This window comes from Phyllostomus hastatus, unplaced genomic scaffold, assembly GCF_019186645.2.
Source record: "Phyllostomus hastatus isolate PE091 unplaced genomic scaffold, TTU_PhHast_1.1 phas_scaffold_755, whole genome shotgun sequence".
Lineage (NCBI taxonomy): Eukaryota > Metazoa > Chordata > Mammalia > Chiroptera > Phyllostomidae > Phyllostomus > Phyllostomus hastatus.
In genome coordinates this window covers 891,224-909,449 of record NW_025334039.1, presented here as the reverse complement: position 1 = coordinate 909,449, position 18,226 = coordinate 891,224, and the positions used below count along the sequence as shown (strand labels likewise).

At 42.0% G+C, this 18,226-nt stretch overlaps 1 pseudogene; it reads right to left on the bottom strand.

Moving 5' to 3' along the window:
* Window positions 1-7,359: 7,359 nt before the first annotated feature.
* On the bottom strand, window positions 7,360-7,460 carry LOC123810749 (annotated as a pseudogene).
* Between the last annotated feature and the right edge of the window lie 10,766 nt (window positions 7,461-18,226).

Genomic DNA, 18,226 nt, shown 5'->3' with positions numbered 1-18,226 from the left:
CCAACCTCTCATGAGTATGAGGCAGAAATCCAACGAGTCCCGCTGACGATCACGGTCATGCACAGTGGAAGCAGACAAGGACATTTAATTAAGGTCGTGCGTGTTCTGATGACCAGGCATGGGACATACATGAATGAAGGGACCATGAACAGGGTCAGACAGTTGTGTGGAAGGGTGGAGATTGGTTAAGCTCACTGACTCATCTGTGAGACTTAGCCAGAAATCTGAAAAACCCCTTACCCAGCCACAGACCAGACAAAACCCAGGCCAGCGACTTAGGAAAACTCCGGAAGCAGTTTGGAAAGACCAGGCTCTATAACTAGGTTTCACTTCCGGCTGTTTCATTCTCTTCCCAGGGTTTAAGCTCCTTTGCTTTGGGGGCTCATCTCACATAACTCACAACTTACAAACCAGTGAAATGCACCCACATTCCCCATTAATATAATCGACGTGTAACTATATCAGAGTAAAGTTGCAAAGGACAAGTTGAGCTACTATCCATTTCTGTAAATAAGGAAGTGCCCATTCATTTAGATCGTACCGTGTTCTTTTACGCTGTTGGAGCTGAGCACCATTTCTCAGCTCTCAGATATTCTGAAGGCTCTTCAAAAGCTTGCGCACTCCATGCCGTGCACCCAGAGGACCTCATGGAGAGATTAGCTCCACGACTCCATAACTGGGTGACTTCAGCTGGCGGTTCAACATAGCCCCGATTTCTCCATCTACAGCATTGATAGAGTAACGCCTGCTTCACACGGCTTCTGCAAAAGACCCCCCAGTCTGAAAGCGCTCAGTACTGAAGAGCCATACAGGAAAACAGGCTTTGGCTTAGCTGTGAAGGTCCTTGGAAGGCCAAGGATGAATTAAGAGAGTCACCACTAGCATAGGACAGAGGCTCTGCAAGCCCCTTGTATAGGATACCTGTTTTAGCACCCCTGGCATCCCCAAACAGAGTAAGAGGCCATATTATCCCTGTGTTGCCAGTGGGGACAGTGAGGCCCATCATAGCGACAAGACTGAGCCAGGTCCAACAAAGCTGGGAGATACAAGCAGTGAAAGTTCTTAGGGGGTGAGGTTGGGCGTGTGGAGAATAAGGAATGAGAGGAAGTTGAGTTTTTCTGCCATATCCCTAACCCCAAAATTTGAAGATTAAATTTCTACCCCTGTGGGTCATGAGGAGGCAAGAAGCAGGAATTTTGAATTCCTTAGAGCTGGAGTCTTTGGAGGGGCAGTGGGCAGAAGCACACCCCAGCCTCAGCCCACCCCGTCTCTGCTTTGGATGGCAGGTTTCAGAGGCACAAATGGTGCGGCTGACCCAGAGGGCAGTGAAGACCTATGACTTAGCCAATGGAGAGAATGAAAGGGATAAAAAGATGTAGAAAGAAAAAGGGAACACACATACATTCCTGTATGTGAACTCATGTACATATGGCTTAGAACAGAAAAACTTTCTCCAGGTGCTTGCATGACAAGAATACCAAGCCACATGACCAATTTCTCAAATGACCAAACATCAGCCGTGTTAAGTGAAATGACCTGCCCAGGTGGGGGTCAAGGGCAAGGCCAAAAGAAGGGGAAACCACTAACAGTTTTTGCACATATGCTATATACTGCCTATAATTCTTGCTGGTTTGCAAGTAAGGATTCCGAATCTCAGAATTTTTGCAATTTGTTCAAGGTCATAAACCTGATAAGCAGTAGAACCAGATTTTGAACACAGGTCTGTCTCATTCCAAGGGCCAAGCTCTTTTCCCAGGAGGCTGTGTCTCAGCATAGGCTAAAAGTTTACACTTGTTTTAAGTACCTTACGGTAGCATGGAGGCATGCTGTAAGTGCTAGAACTAAGGATGTTTCACTGTTGACATGCCTGACCCTCCCCTCGAATGCTCTGAATTAAGTTGTCCCCCTTCTGGCGTGTAGGGGAGATAATATTTCCAGGACACGATGTAGCTTGCCCACAGTCACACCTGGTAAGTGATGGTGCTGGGACTAGAACTCAGGACCAGACTTCAACTTCTACGCTGGTCCCACCCGCCATCTCAATTGTCCTGGCACCCATGCAACACAGAGCCTTTGGGAGTCACGGTGTGCTGGGCGGGAGACAAACAAGGCAGAAATCCAGGAAGCTGTAGAGGAAGTAATGCAGGGTGGTTCCCCATTGACATGAGCCCATTTCTGAGCCCCCGAGTCTGAGAACTCCTTGGGAGGCTGTGCTGCCCTCCATGCTGATCTGGTAACTGTTTCCACCAGCACACACTGAACACAGGAGAAGGCGGTACTGATCCATGGCTCCCATCTTAATGACGAAGCTGTAATTTTGTCCCTGGGCCAGACAGCTGCCAGCTTCCTGAGGAAGGAGATGATATCTCTTAAATCCTAAGGAGGCTTTGTTTAAAAATAAACACAGAGCAAGTCCTGGTTTTACTCCCTCTCCTCCACCGTGTCCAATGGGGTAGGAAAGGCAAAGGAATTGTCATTGGTCCAGGTATCTGCTAAATAAAGTAACAACAGACACGCAGCTTCCACTGCCGTGCAAGGTGACACTCAGAATTTGATATAAGTTGGTGAAAATGCGACAACAGAAATAGACTCCAACATACTGAGTGAAGGTCATAAATAAAGCAACGACCTCACGTTAATGGGCATGGCAAGGGATGTGAATCTTGATCCAAAACCTAACGGGCAGAAGCAGGCAAGAAGCATCTCTTGACTTGCCTTTGAGTGATGTCTTGGAAATGGTTCATAACAACCATGAATTCCAATTCAGTTTAGTAATTCTGTCCAAAGCAGAACCTGATAAGGAAGTAATCGGGACATCAGAGTGCAGCAAACTTTAGAAGACCCCGAGAGAATTTCATGAAGGCTAATCAATAAGTGGGTAATCGTGAATGTTTCGGTCGTGCCCGGCACCCCATTCCCCTGAGATGAGCAGGAGCGTGTCTGGACTGGAAGCACATCCAGTGAAGAGAAACAAAGAAAGCCGAAAGGAATGGGCTGAGAAAGGATGCGCTGCAGTGTGTGTGTGTGTGGGGGGGGGGGTATTTTCTCTGTTATTATTACTATCACTTTTATTTTACAATCCCACGCACATGGGCAGATGTACTCCAAAAAGCATCTTGCTAAATGGCTGAGAAACCTTGAGGCTCCGGGGTCCCTTTTCAGTCTCGGGCTCCCTCGCTTCTCCCCCAAGGCAGTGGCTCTCCTAAGTCTGGGTGCAGAGAAGGGCGCAGGCTCCCAGCACCCTTCCTCCGCATTGTCTCTCAGGGCAAGTGCATGGGTACTTTTCCGCTTTAGGCCTTTTGCTGACGACCATCAAATGGAAAACCAGAGATAAGAGAGAAATAACAAACCCAGGGAAAAGACAAAGGCTTAACAAACAGTAGGGGCGTTCTTTCCATTGCATTTCCTGGGTCAGGGATGGCCAGAGGCTGGAGCCAATAGCAGGCAGTGCAGTGTAGTGTTAGGAGCTCCAGCTCTGGGGTGGGGGGACGGGCTTTGAACCTGGCACCTGGTCATGGCAGGTCACTTTGGGCTTCCAAACCTCTTTATTCTGAACCTCTTTTGGGTTTGGGAATCTTTTGTTTGTTGGGGTTTTTTTATTGTTGTTGTTGTTTTCCCTTTTGTAAGATAAGGGTAGTAAAATCTACCAGGATGAGTTATTATAAGGATTTAAGATTATGTGATACACATACATATGTGCATACATGTAGTACACAGAGATTGAGATACAAATGTATAGATATAGATGCAAACACAGAGGCGGATGTAGCTACACATCACATATGCAACCTGGTGGGTGTTCCCTTGGTACCAGAATTTTTGTCGCTGGGAAAGTCTGCATGATGGCCCTGTGTCACTGCCCTGGGGGCGGAATTTAACCAAAACCTTTCCCTCCTTCCTGCCTTCGCTGAAAGCGAGCAGCTGACTAGCACATTCCCTCCTGATTTTTCCTTGTCCAATCTCCAGATGTAGCTCTACCCAGGCCTCCCATGAGCAGAATGTCCGTCCCCATCTGAGGGACATTCCGAAAACTCCCCGGCCAGCACTCCTCACAGCCACCATGTCATCAGAAACAAGGAAAATCTGAGCGATTGTCACAGACAGAGAGAGACGCCTAATGGAACGTGACAATTCAATGTCGTGTGATGTCTTGGATGGGAACCCGAAACAGAAAAAAAGGCGTTAGGTACAAACCAGTCAGGTCCAAATATTGGGTGTTCAGTCCATAGAAATGTGAGATGTTGACAACGGCAGAAACCGGTGCAGGGTGTCTGGGAACTCTGCCCTAGCTTTGCAACTTTTCTGTAAATCTGAAACTATTCTAAAATGAGTTTACTTAAATGTAAAAGTCACCCTCTCGGAGTGGTAGGAGTCTCCAGACAGTGTGGGTCATTTGAATATTGGCAATAATAATGAACAATTACTGAGCAGTATCATGACCCAGAAACAGGAATAAACGTACTCCTTGGCATTATCTCCTTGAATCATCCCAACTGCCCCACGAGGTAGGCACTAATAACCCAAAGATGCAGCTGGCTGATAGGGACTCACTTTGTATGCACCTTATATATCTTAAAATATGACAGCTGTTTGGAAACCTAAAAATATTTCTTCCTGGAAAAGAAATATTATTAGAGGAGAGCATTTTTAGAAATATGGGAGACTGAGCTGGTTTAGCGCTCTCTCCAATCCCCCCTCAAAATTATAGAAAAGCTAGATGAACTGTAAAAATAAAAATAATTTAATATAGATTTGGCCTGGGGGGTGGGGGCGGGGAAGAGACTAGAAATTCCCAGATTCCGGAAACAAAGAGCCAGCCTCAGGGTCCAGGCATTAAGCGTCTGAGTTGATGTCACAGTGGTCCAGCTGCACTCAGCCCAGAAACAGGACTAAGGGAAAACAAATACCCAGGGCTTAAGAGGACAGGGCTCAGAATCCTGAACGGCCTGACCCTCTGAAAAATGGAAGTGCAGGAAAGCAGCAACGAAGGTCGTCTTCTGCCTACGGATCTGAGCAGAGGAATAATCTGAGAAAGGTTGGACATGGGGTCAGAATTTCCACCACGTTCATGGGATGAGAAACCCAGAGCACAGAATTCCTGCGTAAATTAATCTAGAAAGAGTAGAACCTGTGAGTCTCAGAAGAAACAAACACACAGCGATTCTGCCAGTGTACCTTCGTGTCCCAGGACACACGGTTTTCCCACCAAACTCATAAACAAAACGAAAACACAACAACCAAAGCCAGCAATGTGCTTTACCACCTGAACAAATTCAGGGACAGAAAAATTTGATCATAACAATAGCTGGTTTTTAAAAAATTACTACATTCCCATCGGCTTATGAAAAAAAGCCTCAGTAAACCAGGAATAGAAGCGACTGCCTTAAACTCATAAAAGTATACACAAAATCCCATAGCAAACCTCAAACCTGATGATGAAGCATTAGAAAGTACCTTTAAAGTCTGAAATAAGGTACATATTGTCTTCGAGGGCTTAGGCAACACAATAAGAATAGAAAACAGTAAGTACCAAATACAAGAATTGGAAAGGCATAAACAAAGGATAATAACTCAAAGAAATAATTTTCTGTTTAGAAAAGCCAGGACAAGCCCTGGCTGGCGTAGCTCAGTGGATTGAACGTGGGCTGTGAACCAAAGTGTCGCAGGGTTCGATTCCCAGTCAGGGTACATGCCTGGGTTGCAGGCCATGACCCCCAGCAACCACACATTAAAAAAAAAAAGAAAAGAAAAGCCAGGACAACTTATATCAACACTTAGAGTTCAGCAACGTTGCTAGTTATAAAAGTCAACATGCAAATAATGAACTTCCATGTTTAGTTTTATAAGAAACTCCATTTCCCACAATGACTGTGCCATTTCACACCAGTAATGCACGCTTGATCCAGTTTTTCTGCATCCTCACCAACTTTTGGTGTTGTTATTATTTTTTACTATCTTTTATTTTAGCCATTCTAGCAGGTGGATGGCAACATGTTGGTGCAATGTGGATATGTATTTCCCTAATGGCTAATGATGCTGCATTTCTTGTCATGTGCTTATGTTCCACTCATATATCCTCTCTGGTGAAATGTCTCTTCATATTTGTTGCCCATTTTCTCATTAAATTGTTTTACTGTTGAATCTTTGCAAGTTCTTCATATATTCTAGATACTAGCCCTCTGTCGAGTACACAGCTTACAGTTATTTCCCCCCAGTCTGTAACTTGTCTTTTAATCCTCTTCCCCGCGGTCTATTGCAGAGCAGCAGTTCTGCATGTTAATGAGGTCCAATTTATCATCTTTCATGGGTCATGCTTTTGGTGTCGAGTATAAAAATTCTTCGTGAAGCTGAGGCTCTGAAGGTTTTCTCCTATGTTTTCTGGTCAACTTTGTATTTTTACATTTTATATTTAGTCTGCTTCGTTTTGAATTAACTCTTGTGTATAGTGTGAGGGTTTCGATCTAGGTTCATTTTATTTTATTTTATTTTATTTTATTTTATTTTATTTTATTTTATTTTATTTTATTTTGTCTCTGGCTATTTCATTATGCCAGCACTATTTATTGAAAAGACTATGTCATTTTTCTGTTGACTTGGAAAGACAAAGGAGCCAAAATAGCTAAGACAGTTTTGAAAAGAACGAACACAGTAGAAGGATTCACTGTGTTCACTACCCCCTTTCTGGATGTAGGGTACAGCCATAGTAATCGAGGTCGGTGGTCCTGGCACGGGGACAGACAGACACATAGATCGATGAAATGCATTAGAGAACCCAGAAATAGGCTCACACGAGTGTGGTCAGCTGATTTTTGATAAAGATGCAAAAGCAATGCAGTGGCAATCAAATGAACTGAGCCTCAATCTAAACTTCATACCTCATACAAAAATTAACTCAAAATGGATCGTAGATTTAAATACAAGATGTAAAACCACAAAACTCAGAGAGAGAAGTAAGCAGAGAAAATCTTTAGGATCTAGGGTTTGGGTGAGAGTTCTTGAACAGGACGTCAAATGACAATCCATACAATAAAACATTGATACATCTGTGCTCATCAAACAACTGCATCTCTTTTTCCAGTATGTGAACGGCCTTCAGTAAGTGCAGTGTTACTGCCACAGCAAAGTTACCATAATCAAATGCCCAGTCAGCACTGTAAAGGGCAAAGTGACTGTTCTGCTGGGTTATGAAGGTCACAGACACTGAAAGCAGCATGGTTTCATGGTCTCTAATCTGACGTTGGAGCCTGGCAGACCGGGGCATGCATCCAGGCTTCGCCAGTCACTGGGTATCTGGGCAATTCCTGTGAGTGTCACTAATGGTCCTAATGTGGGTACCTTGCTCGTCTTTGAATTCTCCGTGCCCAGCACATCATCTGGCTCTGAATAGGATCTCAATAAATAATTGCGGAGTTGAGTATCTTGTAACAAACTATAGAAATGATCCCTGAAAGTATAGTCTTGGAATTAAGTATCTCAATCTCTGTGAACCTCCATTTCTTCTATTGCAAAGTTATTGTTTTTTTCCTTTTTTCTGTTTACCACATGTTTCTTCCAATAAATTGGCATTTTCAAAAGCCACATTTACATATGAAATCGACAAGATTAACATATTTATTGGTCTAGTGCGCACAGGAAGTATAATCACAATACTGAAAAATGGCAAAGGAAGATCTCAAACCACAGCTGTCTTGGAGTGTGCAAATGGGGCTCTTGACCTATAATCAGGAGGTCAGATACTCTGACTTGCTCTAGCGGTGACCGATGTCATCCACTGGTTCCTGAGAAAGCTCTCTTGGAGTCCCTGATAATTTGGACAACTAGTCAACCCCTAGTGAATCACCGATCTGAACTTGGATTCTCTTTCTCCTTTCAGTCCATTCCTTTCCTCTCCTTATTTCTAGTTTTTCTTTTCTCCTCTATTTCTTTATTTCCCACTTGAGAAGTGTAATTGATCACTCATGTATATCAGAACCACAAATCTACAACAATCTTTAGATCTTTAGTCTCAATAAAATTACAAGAACCTAGAATGGGACAGCACGGTGGTATCCCCAAATTCACACCTCAGGTCAATGGCAGAGCTGGAAATTCACCTTGAGTCTCTAGCAACCAGTCCATAGCTCATTTGCTCTGAACTGTCTCAGGAAATCTCAGAGCCAAAATGCTCATCTGGGAATGGGTTAGCTTTATTCTTTAGGAAGTTGAAAGGATGTTAAGCTAAGCTCATAGCAGGGTTTTTTGTATTTGTTTTGAGCTGGGAAGAGGTGTTTTCTGTGCAATGTAGTACATACATTGTGTTTGCAATGGCCTGCATTCAGGACATTGTTCTAAATGCAACAGATAAGTCTAAAGAAAGTTGCAGGAAGATGACCCTGTCTACCTACCCTATAAAATAAACTACCTTAAAATAAGTATATATGAGCAAAATGATTTTTAAAACATTCTTTACAATATTTACTGTGTGTAAAATGTGGGGCAATGGAAACTCTCAACCACTAGGAGGTGGCTATGTCAGTACAGTCTTTTGGGGGCACTACTGGGTATAACTAAAAGTGCATACCTCACAAAGCAGGTGGGCTGAAAACTAAAAAAGGCTGAAGAAGAAATCAATGAAAGCCCATTTACATGGAGAGATGTGCACTGTGTTCTTATCAGAAGAATTCAACATAGTGAAGACATCAGTTCTCTGTAAGTTGATCTGAAAAATTAGCACAAGTCCAGTCGAAGTCCCAGCAGTTTTTAACAGATAGATAAGCAAATTCAGAAATTCATAGGGAAAGGCAATGGAACTAGAATAGTGAAAACAATTTTTTAAAGAAGAAAGTTGAGGAGTTACAGTACCTGATTTTAAGACTTCCTATAAAGCTACAGGAATTATGACGGTGGGTGTTGGTGGAGGAATAGACTCATAGATCAATGGAATAGAGTAGAATTGAGAAACAGACCCACACAAATATGGCAAATCATTTTTCAACAAATGTACAAAAGCAATTTAATTGTACTCGAACTGAATACCCATGTGTAAAAAGAGACTTTGATCCATACCTCATGCCACATAAAAAAAAACTCAGAATGATTACAGATCTAAATTAAAAGATAAAACTGTAATATTTTTAGAAAAAATATAGAAGAAAAATCTTTGAACTGGGTTAGGCAAAGAGTTCCTCATTATGACATCAAAAGCATGACCCATAAAAGGAAAAAGAAAAGACAATTGACTTTTATCAAATTATTAAACTTTTACTTTGTAAGAGATATTGTTAAAAATTAAAAGACAAACTATACAGTCAATTAGAATATTTGCATATGGAATAAATAAATAACTCTCCAAACTCAATAATAAAAAAACAAACAACCCAATGTTTAAATGGGCAAGACTAAAACATACACTTCACCAAGATGTTTGACGTAGGAAAATACAAAACCACAATGAGATATCTCTACATATCCATTATAACAGCTAAAAAAAATTTTTTTAAATACTGACAATACCAAGCAATGGTGATGGTGCAGAGAAACTAGACATCTCATACATTACTGATGAGAATGCAAAATAAACAGCAATACTGGAAAAAATTTTGGAAGATTCTTATAAATGTAGAGATATATTACTATATAGCCCAGTAATCCCACTCGTGGGTATATATCCTGAAGAAATGAAAGCTTATGCTCAGAAAAAAACTGTCCTCAAATGTTTAAAGCTTGTTTATTCATAATTGTCCCAAACTGGAAGCAATCCAAATCATGCAATGGGGGAATGAATAAAGACAGTGTGGTTCACCTGTACAATAGGACATCACCCAGGAATGAAAAGGAAGGAAATACAGGTATGTACAACGATTTGGATGACTCTGAAAAATAGTCTGCTAAATGATAAGAGGTCAGCCTCACAAGGTTGTGTGATTGCATTTATGAGACCTTATTGGAAGACGGAACCGTGCTGGTGGGGAACAGGCCTATAGCTGGCACATTTTACATGTATGGGGAAGGGCGTGACCCTAGAGGAAGGGAGGATTCCCGGCTGGTAAATCTGTTCTGCATTCTGATTAGGAGGGTAATTACACAAATCTAGACGTGTGTGAAAAGTCATAGAAGTGTACTGATGCGGACTCCGGCCAGTGGGATCCATGTGTTGTGGCTACAATGAACAAATTCACACGGACTGCCGAAGTCCTATGGAGAAAAAGGGACCACAGGGCCACTGTCTGGGTGAGAGAGGGTCACGACCCCTGCCTGGACAGGATTTTATTACTTTTCTGGGCGCATCACATCAGGGTGGTCCTCGTTTACTATGCACAGGTTCGCTTTAGGTGATTATTTTTTACAGATAACAAAAGAGAGGAAGTTGCTAATTCCTTCAGAGAAAAGGGATATTTGCAAATGTAAAGGGAAAAGTGGTTGAACTGGTTACACTCCATTCTTGGGAGGTTTAGCACAGACTTTAGGAAGTTACTTGAAAGATATGCATTAAACATTTGCTGCCTGAATTCAGGGTGAGGGAGTTTTAGCAAAAAGCAAGCCTCAAAGCAGCCTAGGTACAATGCAGGCCTGATTCTCCACAGGAGAACCAATCTGTGGGCCGGGTTACTGTGTGCCGACTCGCTCCCCACCGGTTTTCTGAGTCGGGCTGGGCTACATTCACCATGCCACGTGGATAGGTTCCCTATAGCGTACCTTCAAAAAGGTCAATTTTATGTATGATAATTTAAAAAATAAATGTAAAATCTGCCTAGCATTAATGGATCTAGCCAATGACTATCAAAGGATGACAGGAAATTTTATAACGCACACTCAGGCTGTCGATTCCAGTGAAGGTAGAAAATGAGGGGCAGGGGGCAACTCAAAAGAATAAAAAAAAACAGGCTGATTTTAGACCATTCCACAGAATATTCAATATCTAAAGAAATACAACAATGTCTATAAAATCTTGAGTAAGAAAAATATGGCTCAACAATATTTACATTTCCAAATTGGCATTCAAGTAAAAAAGCAGAAGACAGACATTGAAAAGCTTGTTTATTTTTCAGAAAGTATCCATCCATGCACTATGAAAAACAGAGACATTTATTGAAGAAGATACATGAAATACTGTACAGAGGACCTCAGTCCCCTTCAAAGCAGGCACCTTGGGACCTCACACAGTTCTGCCAGCATCTTTTCCACTGTTCAAAACACTCTGCAAAATCCTTTGTTGGAATTGCCATCAGCTGCCCCATCCGAATTTTCCTGCATCTCATCGACGATCTGAAATCTCTTCCCTTTCAAAGGTAATTTTAGTTTTTGGAAAAGCCAGAAATCGCAGGGCACCAAATCTGGGATGTAGTAGGGCTGAGTTGCCTGGGTGATTTGATGTTTCTCCAGAAAACCCAGCATGAGATGTGATGTGCAAGTAGGCATGTTGTAGTGGTGAAGAAGCTGCCAGTCACCAGTTGCCCGTAGCTGCAGCCTTCTGAATCACCTGAATATTTTCCATGGAAGGATGTTCAAGCTTAATGCAAAATTTGATGCAGATTTGTTGCTCTGTTTGCTTAGTCATTTTGAATGCAACCGCCACAGAGTACACATGCCCCCTCAGTGGTGTCTACCACCCCCACTGACAGTACAGTGAAGCCATCATGGTTCACACATGCGCATTCCAGTCCTTTCTCCTGGGCTGGTTACATCGATGTTGTGCAAACTGTTCTCATCCTATTAACAAATGGCTGCACTTTTTCTTAGCAGTTGTCTTCACATAATCTAATTATTTTATTTTCATGCTCAGCATTTGTGCTTATTTAAACTGAGACTTCATGTCATTCGCAATTTCTGGTGAAGTTTCAATCATGGTCATCAAATATCACTTCTCTTTTTTTCTCTCTATTCTTTCCTATTAGATGTTCACCGAATTTTCCCACTCTATCCCTATTCATCCTTATTTCTACTTACCATGTTTTATCTATTTTTGTGTGTGCTGCCTTCTGAATAATTTCCTCAGAACGAATTTCAGTTCACGAATCCCCTTTTCAACTGGGTCTCATATGCTGATTAATTCAACCATTGATTTTTTTTTAATGTATCATATCTTTTAATTTTTAAAATTTCCGTTGTATTTTTCAAGTATACCAAGACTTTAAAATATGTATTCTTATTTTCTAACTCTTTCTTTGATAGCCTCAATCATTTTCAATGTATTTGTTTCATAACTGCCATCCAAGAGGTCAATTATATAAAGCATGGCAGGCCAGTTAGTTGCGCATTATGTCTGCTGCCTTGCTCTGCCTTGGTATGGTGCTTCTTTCCGTGTTTTATAACCATTTATTGTGAAATCATCTTCAGTGGGACTTTAGCCATGCTGTCTTGCTGGAGGCCACTTCCTGCCTACAGATTTGCTCATGGATGGCCAAATGATCACTCTCTGAAACTACTTACGTAATTTCTCATGTTGGAGCTCGTAAAGCGCATAGGTAGTGCCACCGTTAATCCTGCACCTACATGAGAGTAGTCTATGGTTGCAGCTTCTTAAGGGAGATTTCCCACAATGACAGCAAAAGCCAGACAGACAATTTTTCTTATCTCCTTAGCCTGGTGGGCACAGTTTTCTAATACACACTTTTACTGAGGATGTAGCTATTTGAGAATCCTGGCTTTAGTGACTGTCTCATTTTCAGTTAACCCTCTCGTGAAGCCAAGGACACTTATTTTATCTCCACATGGCTGCTAAAACCCAGCCTCAAAGGATTATATACTGTATGATTTCATTTATATGACATTCTTGAAAAATGGGAAAAAAAAGAAAAAGAGTGCTTCTCACTGTGGTTTTCTGTTCCCTCTGCTTTTTGACCTTAGAGAGATCCTTTATGTCCTTTTAAGGTCAGCAGTGCCTTTTAGAATGCCTGATGTGTTTCATCCAATATACTAAACGAATTGTATTTCAAAGTTCTCAGATTACCTAATTTATGGAATTGCTAGAAATGTACGTTCTCAGGCAAACAATACCAAATAAAAAATTACTGAGTAAATACAACACTAATGAGGTCTTCTTATAGACACAAACGTCTATATAGTCTTATCTGTGTGTGTATATATGTATGCATATATGTTAAAAAAAACAAAATGCCAAACTCTCAAGAGTGGCTATTTTGGGAGAAGATAATGGTAAGTCAGGGAGAAGCAGGACTAGAGATAGGGAGCAAACTCTGGTTCTTCATATGTGTTCATTATTTAAAATTTTAAAGGATGTTTTATGTAATGTAAATACATTATACATTTTCAACATGAATTTAATCAAAGAAAGGCGATGTGGGTACCAGCAGAAGGGGATGTGGGGATGTGGGGAGGGGACATTCCTGTTAGCTGTTATCTAGGTGATACAGGCATAGAAGCCTGCTGATGGGAACTCCCCAGCCACCCCATCACACTCTGTGCTTTCAGTCACTCCATATATACGTCCTTTTAGTTTGTGTTCATTAAAATCCAGCTTCAAAAAGACCACCTCTGGGTGAATTTCTAAACTGGTATCTCAGCAGAGTGGAACCTCCCTCCCAGAAGCAAGATGCTGGCAGCCAGAATGGACCACAGCGGTCACGAGAATCATGCTTCAACCAAGGTCTTACCTGTCAGCCTTTCCTGCGTTTCAACCAAGAATCGCACTTGCAGAAACACTACACTGTGAACTTCGTAAATCAGACCAAACCTTCTCCCTCTTCCTAATACCATTCACTTCTTGCTCCCCTCCTCTGCCACGATCTTGCCAGTCTCTACACACCGTTCAGTAATTTTCCTACCGCCTGTGGAAACAGAGCAGCCAGAAAGTTCCATCCGCAGCAGGAGAGACATTTCCTCTGGTGTGTGACTCTGTCCCTGCCCTCCACCCACACACACCTGCCACTCACCCACCTGCTAAAGTCGGCGAGGCTTTCAAGGCAGCTCTCTCTGCGTGCGTGCGTTAGGCACCAGAGCAAACCAGAGCGGCTTCACAAGCACTGACCGGAGAAACCATGTTGGGCTCCTCAAAAGTCCCATTAGTGGGCACCAAAAAGAAGTTCATTAAAACAATGTAATACCCTTAATGCAGCTAATGTGCTTCCTCCTGCTCTAACAAGCTCATGAATAATAGATGAAGGGAGCTTCATCTGTTTTAATTAATTTGGTCTTGAAATTCATTCAATCCAGTACAAAATTAGCAGGCAATTAAGTCTCATTGGCCCAACTGGACAAAAATATACCTTTTGTTGGCTGGAGAAGCAAACCAGAAATGGACAAGAGCCGTGGTCCATTCTCCCAAACCCGAATACCAATTCCCAAGAGACCACGACTTGGTCCTCTTTCTGGATCTCATCATTGAATCAAAAACCTCATTCACTAGAATTTCAGTATTTATATGTTAGGAAATTCTGGGGGTTGGGTGGAGACTTCAAATGCATAACAAGATTGCTTTTGTTTTGGTTGCATTTTGTTGTTGAAACCTCCAAATTATTTACAAGTTCACTAAAGCATAGGATAGAGTAGAAGTTATCAACTGCAATACTTGGGCACATGCAATAAACACATTTGGTTCTAAGAAATTATCACAGTTTGTTATGTGCATGAAGTTAGCCGACTCTTGGTACCATTATCCACTTGCCAATTACATATACATGGTGCTATAATAATAGTTTATCTTAAAATAGTGCATTTCTTCTCTGGATCTTGGCATGCTTAATGAGCAATTTTTTTCTTAACCTTCATGATGTCCTTTAGAATTAGGAAGACATAAATATTGTTAAAATGAATTTGGAAACAAAGATATCAGGGTACAGAGATGGGGATAGACAATCATCGCACTGCAAGTAGCTCTAAAAGACATCGACTTCAACCAGCTCTCTGGTGCTTGAATTCTACCTGCCTTTTCTTGAACACCTCCAACGATGGGGAACTCATTATTGCGTGAAACTGCCCATTCCATCTCTAAAGAATGTGATTGTTAAATTCATCTGAAATTTAGCTCCAGTAGATAAAGGCTATTTCTACCCCAGACAAGTCTAATTCCTCTTATATCTGGCATCTATTCTCTAAAATTTGTCACCAGCACCCCCTTCTCAGCTCCTTCAGTCCAACTTCACGACCTGACTCTGCACCCTTTGACATCGTAGTCAGCCTCCTTGGAATCAGCTTCGCGGGACCGTGCAACAGCAGTGGAAAATATCAGGTTGGGAGCCGGGAAGACTGAAGTTCAGTTCTAGGGGTCTCACTTCAAGGGTAACTGAGTTGGCTACAAGCTGCCTATCATGTAAAATTATTATGCAGATTAACTGAGAAAATGTGTAAAGAATATTTATCATGGAGTCCAGCACAATTAAATATTCAATCAATGGCAAGCAAATAATAATTATAGCTATTTCCTACCTAGCATATACCAAGCATTTCATACATTAACTCGTTTGCACTTCACAAGTCATGCCTGACATTGTTATTACAGATGAGGCATCTGAGGTACAGAGAGGCTAAGTAACTTGCCCGGTCACACAGCCAGCAGGAGACAGAGCCAGACCTTGGACCTACAAAGTCAAGCTCCAGAGTCCAAATTTGGTCATCGTATCTATCTTAAATAGTGGGTCCCAGAACTGAATGCTTTATGAGGGTATTGTCTGGTCTCAGCAGAAGAGCAAATCAGGGCCTTTCTATTCTCCCAATGCAGCTCAAGATGGTACCATTTTTCTTCATGCAGGCTTTATCCATTTAGACATCCCTCCCCCCATGATGCTCTCATTGCGACTTGTGCAGCCTTCACTCTCCTGCTCTGTTTAGCTGCTCGGTGAATCCAGGGGTAAGCTTTATCCTGGGCCCTTTTCATTGCCTTCTCATTCAAACTGGTCCAGAATTCTAAGCTTCTGGAATCTTTTGGGATCCTGGCTTTCTCACTGAACACGTTTTCTCTGCTCCCAACTTCGGGTCTCTCACACATTCGATGAGAGTGCCTTCCCTAACTTCATCCCAGACACAGATAAAACTGTCAGATCGGATGTGGTATCGTGCCCTTAGAGTTCCTGCTGCAAGACGACACCGATCTGTTGATTGGCACTGTCTAGGTAAGGGTCAGTCCTGGACAAGAACAGAACGCAATTCACCTTCTCTTTTAGACCATGGCGTTGCTGTTGTTTAACCTTTTCCTTTTACCTAGGGTAATTCTGCTTAATAAAATACATAAAGGCAGAGTAGTAATCAAACCCTAAAATTAAGTGATAACCTTTTTCCAGGCTTTCGTTTGCCCATAGTGTAAAATGGGGAGGAAATTAAATTGGTAATCTCGAAGAACACTCTCAGCTGTAATGCGCCAGGAAAATGCCAGGGTGTGCCGGGCTCTCCAAGGTCTGGGCTTTGCTTCTCTCGAAAGCCCTAAATCCCATCACTCTCCTTCACACGTTACCCCTCTTCAGTCAATCACAAAACTCGTCCAGTCTCACGATCACATCCTCTACTCTTTCTTGCCTGTAAAATGTGCACAATTTGTTGTTATGAAGAGTGGAGATAATGTTCTCTAAGCACTAAGCACCGTGCCTGGTACCATGGCGGCTCTTATTAAGGGAAGTTCCAAGAGAAGGCATTTCAGGTTCAAGGTGATGAGGATGGAGCATCACTGAAGGCACAAACTGGGTACAGAGACCGGGATGCTGTGGGAGCAGCAATGAGACCCAGGCAGGACCCAGGTGGGGGCAGTTCTTAGAGCATGTGGCATCAGCTCCAGGAACTCTCAGCTACTGTGTGCAGAAGTGACATGGCTCAACACCTTAAATATGAGAACCCAGGATGTTGTATCGGCTGGAAGCAGATGCTATTAAGTCCTGGGTGAATGTATTGGCATTTGAAAACTTATACTCAGACATCAGGTTTTTATTGAGGGAAAAATATATTAAATTAGAAATTATAAAATGATATATATTCCCTTTCACCCTCTTCTGGACCATGCGATGGCCAGAAAAAAGGAGATTTTCACCAAGGCTTGCAAGGTCTTTCCCAGAACAGAGTGACGGAAGTCCAGCCCAGGTTTTCACCGAGACCCCTAGTCTTAGCAAATGTGATTGGCTTCTAGGGAGAATGGATGTTTTCAATAAAGGGGAACCTCTTTTCCCTTTGTGGGAAGTTTAAATATATTTATTAACAGCTTACAAGTTAAGAGAGAGTCAGCAAAGATAGTTTTTATAAGCAAGGGAAGTTCATCAGAGACTGGAAACCCTGTTTCTTTTCGTGATTGAGTAGCGAACACGGGTACCAGCTTAGCTTTGGGTCTCCATAGCAAGTTGAGCTCTCTTTCTCTGCTCCCACCACTGGAGCAAGCAGGACATACCATCCTTTCAATGGGGGGGGGGGGAGGTTAATGAAAACTTCAGACTCTGCCTCCACCCCATTCACTGATTTACCATCTACCATTCCCTAGCTAAGTACACACACACTCACACACACTCACACACACACAACCAGAAGAGCTAAAATTCTACCATTAGGAATTAATCCTTTCTTGTTATGCTTGGCTGTCTTGCAGCCATCCTCATTTCAGATGCAAATATTCCAGAAGGGGTAATAATAATGCAGTTTACATTTAGTTATTGACTTAAAGTTGGTAAAGCACTTTCACTTTTATTATGTCTTTGGTCTTGAACATCTTCCTCAGCTCCCTGTACCCAACACTAGCGTGTGACCAAGGCTAGCTACTCCTTAATAAATGAATAAAATGAATGAATGAGCTGACACTATGACATTTGTAAAACAGGAATTATTGTCTCCACTAAAACCAAGAGCCAAAGGTAAATGAATTGCCCCTGGTCACAAACAAACGGTAAAGCCCAAACCCCTTAATCACAAAACAAAAAAAAAAGGTGTCAAGTCTCTAACCAGCCCTCATCTTTCTTTGGGCCAGAGTGTCTGAAGCCAAATGAAAGTAAGCAGGTATGATATGATGATTTATAAGAAATAGGTATTTGGATAACCAATATATATATTAATTTTATTTTTTAATTACAGTCATATATTATATGTTTGGTCTTAGTCCAGGGTTCCTGGCTCTTAGCTCCCCAAACCCTTGGAATTGCCTAAGTGCTGGAAGTGATAAAAGTGTCTTTTGTTACGTGATTGAAATAACCTTTGGAAAGCACCTAGGGATGGGGGCTGGTTGCCAGGAGAACCAACCAGGTGGTTGGAGGGTTGGAACTTTCTTTTTTTTTTTAAGATTTTTTCAATTTATTTATTTTTAGAGAGGGAAGGGAGGGAGAAA